At 41.1% G+C, this 8,023-nt stretch overlaps 1 non-coding gene across 1 annotated transcript; it reads left to right on the top strand.

The window, feature by feature from the left end:
- The first annotated feature begins 308 nt into the window (after nt 1-308).
- TRNAI-AAU lies at nt 309-383 on the top strand. Its single transcript has one exon. It is a non-coding gene; the product is annotated as a tRNA-Ile (tRNA).
- Nucleotides 384-8,023: the final 7,640 nt, after the last annotated feature.

The following is an 8,023-nucleotide window of genomic DNA, read 5'->3' as shown; positions in this document are numbered from 1 at the left end:
AATAGGTGAGTTTGAGAAAATATCATTTCCCACCGGAGAGGCGAAGTTCCTTTCTGCTGGAGGTGGAGTTTTTGGTCTTGTCCTTGTTTTCGTTTTTGTTTTCCTTCTTCCCTGCGGGAGTACGGGGAGGGAAAACGTAAAACACCAACAGAAGTTTGAAAAAACAATATTACATAGTCGCAATTAAAATTATTTTAAAAGACATCTCTTTGAGGAGAGGAAAAGAATTTCCTTTAGTTTTAAAGAAACACAAGAACAACAAACTTTTTGCTCTTGTAAAATTAAAAAAAAAAGATTGTTACTGGGATGGCCGGTTAGCTCAGTTGGTTAGAGTGTGGTGCTAATAACGCTAATGGTTGCGGGTTCGATCGCCGTACAGGCCGGAAGAATTGTCACCTTTTCTCTTCAATTTCGCGGCAGTCACTTCACATCCAGCTACACGTTGAAAATAACAGCCTCTTCAACTTAAAGTCGGAATTAAATGTTGATGTCATTTCTTCTTCAGCAGTGACACCTACCCATTTGATTCCTGCCCTCCTCTCAAGGGGCTTGGGAAAGAAAAAAAAATCTTATGGAACAAGAGACCTGACGCCCTAAGACATTTTAGTGAAGAAAATGAGGGTGTTAGAGAGAGGGTAGCACTGGGCTTGTATGTGTGTCTGATGCCCGCTGTCCATCTGAACTCCATGTATTTTTGGTCCCTTTCTCAGGATCCAGCCTATCACGTCTGCTTGTGGCTGTCACATGCGTCCTCCACCTGGTGGTCTCCTCACCCCTTACACTATCTTTTCAACACTGTTGAAATTGATATTCTGTATTAGATAACCACAATGGGAAACCATGCATACTTATTTTGCTTTCCTTTTTTTCATATTAAATTCTCAGTCGGTTCTCATCAGAATTTTTGTCTTTGAGGACAGAATTTTTTCTTTTTTCTTCTAGATAACCAGGTCTCAGAATGGCTCTGAAGACAGAGTAAGCATTCGGTAAATATTTGTGGAGTGACAGTTGAAGACTCGCCATTAGAGTGTGTTTACAAACATTGGGATTTTGTTTGCCCAATCTGACTGATAAACATAGGTAAAGGAGCAAAAGTCTGCCAAGGTCTACATTTACAGCAAAACAATGTGGTTGTAAAGACCATATCATTTTATAGAATACACAGAATTACAGATGTGAAAAAGAAATGGTAAAAATAATCCCAGCAAGAAACGAAACTTAGACATTTCGGATTTGACAAAGGGGCATTTTCAAAGGATGATGAAACCACTGCTCAATACTTTAAAAAGACAAAATCAAAGCTCATTCAAGGGAGAGCTATACTGTAAACCACAGTCCCTAAAAACAGAACAGATTGCTAATCTTTTTTTCGTTAGGTTGTTATAATCTATGGGAGCATGGTTACTTGTCAGAGACTGCCATTGTTTGGTCGGCACTCAGAGGTTTGTTTATTGGAGTGAGTCCATCCCTGATCAGCTGACTTTCAGAAGCCAGAAGCAGACACTGATTAGTTTTCAAAAGTGTGCTCACAGAAGTGATTGTTACTGACAGATTGAGCTGATTGAAAACCGGTTCTGGGCCGGGTGCCGTGGCTCACACCTGTAATCCCAGCACTTTGGGAGGCTGAGGCGGGTAGATCACCTGAGGTCAGGAGTTGAAGACCAGCCTGACCAACACGGAGAAACCCCATCTCAACTAAAAATACAAAATCAGCTGGGCATGGTGGCGCATGCCTGTAATCCCAGCTACTCCAGAGGCTGAGGCAGGAGAATCGCTTGAACCCGGGAAACGGAGGTTATGGTGAGCCGAGATCGCGCCACTGCCCTCCAACCTGGGCAACAAGAGCAAAACTCCATCTCAAAACAAACAAACAAACCCCAACCACGCTCCCTTCCCTTTTGTTGGGAGCAAGCCCCCCAAAATCTGGCAGTAAACTGGCCCCAAAACTAGCAATAAACAAAATCTCTGCAGCACTGTGACATGTTCATAATGGCCCTAACGCCCAAGCTGGAAGGTTGTGGGTTTACGGGAATGAGGGCAAGGAACACCTGGCCCGCCCAGGGCAGAAAGCCACTTAAAGGCATTCTTAAGCCACAAACAATAGCATGAGCGATCTGTGCCTTAAGGGCATGTTAAGTAGCACAACATTCCTTTACTTCGGCCCATCCCTTCGTTTCCCATAAGGGATACTTTTAGTTAATTTCATATCTATAGAAACAATGCTAATGACTGGTTTGCTGTTAATAAATATGTGGGTAAATCTCTGTTCGAGGCTCTCAGCTCTGAAGGCTGTGAGACCCCTGATTTCCCACTTCACACGTGTATATTTCTGTGTCTGTGTCTTTAATTCCTCTAGTGCCCTTGGGTTAGGGTCTCCCCGACCAAGCTGGTCTCCGCACCTTTACCCATGCTGTTCTTCAGGTGACCTTGTAGTGCTCTTCCACTCTTTCTTTAAGCTAAGCATCATGACTTTGGGACGTTAGCAAATATGACAAAGAAGTTTTTTTTTTTTTTTTGAGACGAAGTCTCACTCTGTCGCCAGGCTGGAATGCAGTGGCGCTATCTCGGCTCACTGCAAGTTCTGCCTCCTGGGTTCACGTCATTCTCCTGCCTCAGCCTCCCGAGTAGCTGGGACTACAGGCGCCCGCCATTACGCCTGGCTAATTTTTTGTATTTTTAGTAGAGGCAGGATTTCACCGTGTTAGCCAGGATAGTCTGTTCTCCTGACCCCGTGATCCTGCCTCCTAGGCCTCCCAAAGTGCTGGGATTACATGCGTGAGCCACCGCGCACGGCCCCGACAAAGAAGATTCTTGAGTAAGCCCTTTGCTCTTTTTTTCTTGTTTTTAAATAGACTTTATTTTTTAGAGCAGTTTTAGGTTCACAGCAAAATTGGATGAAAGAGTACAGGGAGAGTTTTCTCATATACTCTGCCTAATCCTCCTCCTCAACCTCCCCACTATCAACAAGCCACACTGGAGTGGCACATTTGTACATATGAATCTGCACAGACACATCATTATCCCCCAAAATCCATAGTTTACATTAGGGTTCACTCTTGGAATTGTATATTCTATGGGTTTGGAAAAATATATAATGCAATATGGAGATTGATTGTTTATTGTGCCCCAGCTGGGACACAAACTGTCTGGTCAATCCCAACTTATCAGCTATGAACTAGTGAGCTAAATAGATCTGCATTTTTTTTTAAGCTATTGAGGTGGTTTATTAAGAAGTATATTTGTAGCAATAGATAACTGATATGTACACTAAAATATCATTCATTCTACATCAGCAAAGTTAGCTTTTTTGCTACTATTCTAATACATAAGAGAAACACATCAAGGTCTTTGTGGGCATGATTTCCTATGTTTGGAATGACTTTACCTAGATATCCCCATGGCTAATTCATTTTCTTTCTTCATAGTTTTGCTCAAATATAACATTTACTCCATTTAGAAACTGAAAATAAAAACTCAACCCTAATGTCCATCCTTGATTAATTTTTCTCTGTAACATTTGTCATCACATCATGTATTTTATATATACTTTCTTTTTTTTTTTTTTTTTGAGATGGAGTCTCACTGTTGCCCAGGCTGGGGTGCATTGGTGGGATCTTGGCTCACTGCAACCTCTGCCGCCCGGGTTCAAGTGATTCTCCTGCCTCAGCCTCCTAAGTAGCTGGGATTATAGGCGTCTGCCACCACACCTGGCTAATTTTTGTATTTTTAGTAGAGATGGGGTTTCACCATCTTGGCCAGACTGGCCTTGAACTCCTGACCTCGTGATCCACCTGCCTCAGCCTCCCAAAGTGTTGGGATTATAGGTGTGAGCCACCGCCCCTGGCCTATGCTTTACTTTTCTAAAAAAGCACGTTAATCCTGCCATTAGAAAGGAAAAATTTCTTTATATTTTGTTCATTGGTGTTACCCCAGTGCTTAGTACAGTATGTGACACATAGTATGCATTTAATAAATACTTATTGTGAATGAATGAGTGATCAAATTCTTCTTTGTCTAAAGAAAAGAGGACACATGCTTGAAGAGAGGTTGGGAGAGAGAAGCAAAGATTACCTTAGGTCTGGGACTTCAGATATGTTGTGTCATTAACACTGGAACAATCCATTTTCCTTTTCTGAAAGTTCATAGCAGGACCTACCTGGTATAAGCTGTCTCCCTCCATCTCCTGTCCGGTGTGATTGGAGTTACCCACATTAGGTTTTAGCAATAAGGTCATCTATATTCCAGCTCAAAGTATCTCTTAATTTATCAAGATCTATGGAAAGTCTAGATTATCTCAAACCCACTGAAGGGCAGTAATTCATTGATCTATATTCTATCAATTGGGGATGAATGTGAATCAATAAATCTTTCAGCATCATCTTCTCTTTGAATCTATTATGTCTGTCTACTATCTGATTATCTTTAGTTTTTCCAGTTTCAATGTACCCTTTAAGAATCCATGTGGAGTACCTATCTAAATACTTGAATCCCTTTTGGGAAGAGCTTTTGTTTTTATTTATTTATTTGTTTTAACTGAAGGTCTCATAGATCTCCTCACAGATTACTTGATAGCCAATGGATTAACTGCCTTTACAAAAGGCAATTACATATGGCCTGAGCTTAAGAGTCAGCATTACATGTTAGAAAATATGGACACTTCTGAAGAATATAGATCACTTTTTTTTTTTTTTTGAGATGGAGTCTGGCTCTGTCGCCCAGGCTGGAGTGCAGTGGCCGGATCTCAGCTCACTGCAAGCTCCGCCTCATGGGTTTGCGCCATTCTCCTGCCTCAGCCTCCCGAGTAGCTGGGACTACAGGCGCCCGCCACCTCGCCCAGCTAGTTTTTTGTATTTTTTTTAGTAGAGACGGGGTTTCACTGCATTAGCCAGGATGGTCTCGATCTCCTGACCTCGTGATCCGCCCGTCTCGGCCTCCCAAAGTGCTGGGATTACAGGCTTGAGCCACCGCGCCCGGCCTATAGATCACTTTTGTGATAGGCTGGAGGTGGAGCAGTATTCATTAAATGACACCAATGACATGGCAAACTAGTGGATTGCCAAGTCTGTTGCTCCATAGTTGACTTCTCATGATTCTTTCCACCACTTTAAATTTTAGCGTAGCTATTCTAGAATAAGTCTCCATGTATCTTTGTCTTGAAAACAAAAAATAGCAGAAGAGAAGCATGAAATCAAAATTTACTGGTGACCTGTTGCTGTTAGACAGCTTTGAAAAATTCCTTATTCTCCTGAAGGGAAAGTAATTTTCCCATACTCCCATCAGTGAATTACTAATGACATAAAGAGAATTTTATCTACATTGAACTCAGCAATTTTCTCCTAGCTTTTGGATTATTCCTATGAACATTTAAATATGACATTTGACTCCAACCTTTTTTTTTTTTTTTTTTTTGAGGTGGAATTTTGCTCTTGTTATCCAGGCTGGAGTGCAGTGGCACAATCTTGGCTCACTGCAACCTCTGCCTCCCGGGTTCAAGCGATTCTTTGCCTCGGCCTCCTGAGTAGCTGGGATTACAGGCTTGTGCCACCATGCCCAGCTAATTTTTGTATTTTTAGTAAAGACGGAGTTTCATCACGTTGGCCAGGCTGTGGCTCATGCCTGTAATCCCAGTACTTTGGAAGGCCAAGACTGGCGGGTTACCTGAGGTCAGGAGTTTGACCCCTATCGTAAAAAAAGCTTCTCTTGGCTCAACATTTTTCTCTAGTTAGTGCCCCATTTCTCAGATGACTTTATTTAAAAATTTCCTATATTCAGTTATTCAGATTTACTATCTGCAGTTTCTCTCTTCCCTTTCTTTTGGAAACCCACCACCTTTAGGTTTTTTGGTATCAGCACTTCATGGAAACTTCTGGTCAAAATCATGAATGACCTTTACATGTCTAAAATTAATGATCACTCCCAAGTCCTTATCTTTCTTGACTTCTCAGGGGCAATAGGCACATTATTCTTCTTAAAACATTTTATTTGATTTCCAAGACACTGATCTCCTGATTTTCTTTCTCACTGGCTCTTCCTTGTCAACAGCCTTTGTTTCCCCTCTTCCCACAGGACTCCAAAAAAAAAAAAAAAAAGACTATAAGTCAAAAATGCGTTTAGTACCCTCCCCCCCCCAAAAAAATCACAAAGTTTAGAAAATTTAAGGCAAACCATGGTAAGTCAGTTACTGTATTAGAAATGAACAATTAGGGCCAGGCGCCATGACTCACGCCTGTAATCCCGGCTGGATCATCTGAGGCCAGGAGTTTGAGATCAGCCTGGCCAACATGGCAAACTCCGTCCTACTAAAAATGCAAAAAAATTAGACAGGTATGGTGGCAGGCGCCTGTAATCCCAGTTACTCAGGAGGATGAGGCAGGAGAATTGCTTGAACCTGGGAGGCGGAGGTTGCAGTGAGCTGAGATTGCGCCATTGCACTCCAGCCTGGGCGACAGAGCGAGACTCCATCTCAAAAACAAACAAACAAACAAACAAAACACATATCTGATTGTTGTGGTTTGTTCAGAAAATATAAGGAGCTCTCAGAACTCAAAAACAAGAAAACCAAATAATAACGAATATTTAAGCACACACTTTGCAAAGATTGTATATGGCCAACAGATAAACACATATACATTATGAAAATATACTTTAATATTTAGGGAAATGCAAATCAGAATCACAGTAAGATACTAATATATTTTTGCTAGAATGGCTACAAAATTAAAAAATAATTGAAAACAAGCATTGGTGAGAATGAGGGGGAACATAAACTCTAATATATATGGTTCCTGGGAATTTAAAACGGTATGAATTGTTGCCGGAAATTTAAGACGATATGACTGCTTTGGAAAGCAAGTCAGCAGTTTCTCATGAAACTTGTAATACAAAAGTGATAAACACTACATGAAGGTCCAATATCACTGTGAAGAAGGACAGGAGAGAATTCTAAAAACAGCAGAACTCAAACAACAATTGGTTGCAGTCATCAGATGCAAGGATATTCTCTCACTAAGTATATACAGCAGTCGGATTACACATATTTTTCTCTTATAAAACTATAACCACACTGAAGATCATTTCCTTTCATTTTCTTTTCAATATTGATTTAGGTTGGCCAATTATCTCTTGCTCGAAGTAAATTTAAAAGTACATTATTTACTTATTGATGCTTTCCTATAATGTCTTAGCTGAACATTTCTAGTCTGAAAGACTATTTACATTCGACAATCTTGCTCGCATTTGGGATAATTTCTCCTACCTGAGTCTGATTTTTGTAAGGAATATTGAGAGCCTTAACCTTAGTGGAGTTGGGCTTCTCTGAGTCCTGCTCTCTGGCAACAAAAAGAAGCAGTGCATGTAGGATTCACTTTTGCCTGCCTCAGTGACAAAGAGAACCTAAAAGCAAAATATTTCACAATTTCCTTTCTTTTGGAACTGAATCGCCTGCAGAATTCAGGTCTCTTTAGGCAGAACATCCACTTAGGCTCTCCTCTTCCCACAATTCCTTTTTTTTTTTTTTTTTTTTTTTGAGACAGAGTCTCACTGTCTTGCCCAGGCTAGAATGCAGTGCTGCGATCTCAGTCACTGCAACCTCCGCCTCCTCCCCAGTTCCGGCGATTCTCACGTCTCAGCCTCCGGAGTAGCTGGGCTTGCAGGAGCGCACCACCACACTGCGCTGATCTACCTTTCTTTCCTTTTCTTTCTTTCTTTCTTTCTTTCTTTCTTTCTTTCTTTCTTTCTTTCTTTCTTTCTTTCTTTCTTTCTTTCTTTCTTCCTTCCTTCCTTCCTTCCTTCCTTCCTTCCTTCCTTCCTTCCTTCCTTCCTTCCTTCCTTCCTTTCTTTTTCTTTCTTTCTTTCTCTTTCTTTCTCTCTTTTCTTTTTCTTTCTTTCTCTCTCCTTCCTTCCTTCCTTCCTTTCTTTCTCTCTTTCTTTCTTTCTCTCTCTCTCCTTCCTTCCTTCCTTCCTTCCTTTCTTTCTTTCTTTCTTTCTTTCTTTCTTTCTTTCTTTCTTTCTTTCTTTCCTTTCT

This window comes from Papio anubis, chromosome 6, assembly GCF_008728515.1.
Source record: "Papio anubis isolate 15944 chromosome 6, Panubis1.0, whole genome shotgun sequence".
Classification (NCBI taxonomy): domain Eukaryota; kingdom Metazoa; phylum Chordata; class Mammalia; order Primates; family Cercopithecidae; genus Papio; species Papio anubis.
The sequence above is the reverse complement of the archived record's forward strand: the minus strand, read 5'-3'. Positions and strand labels throughout refer to the sequence as shown.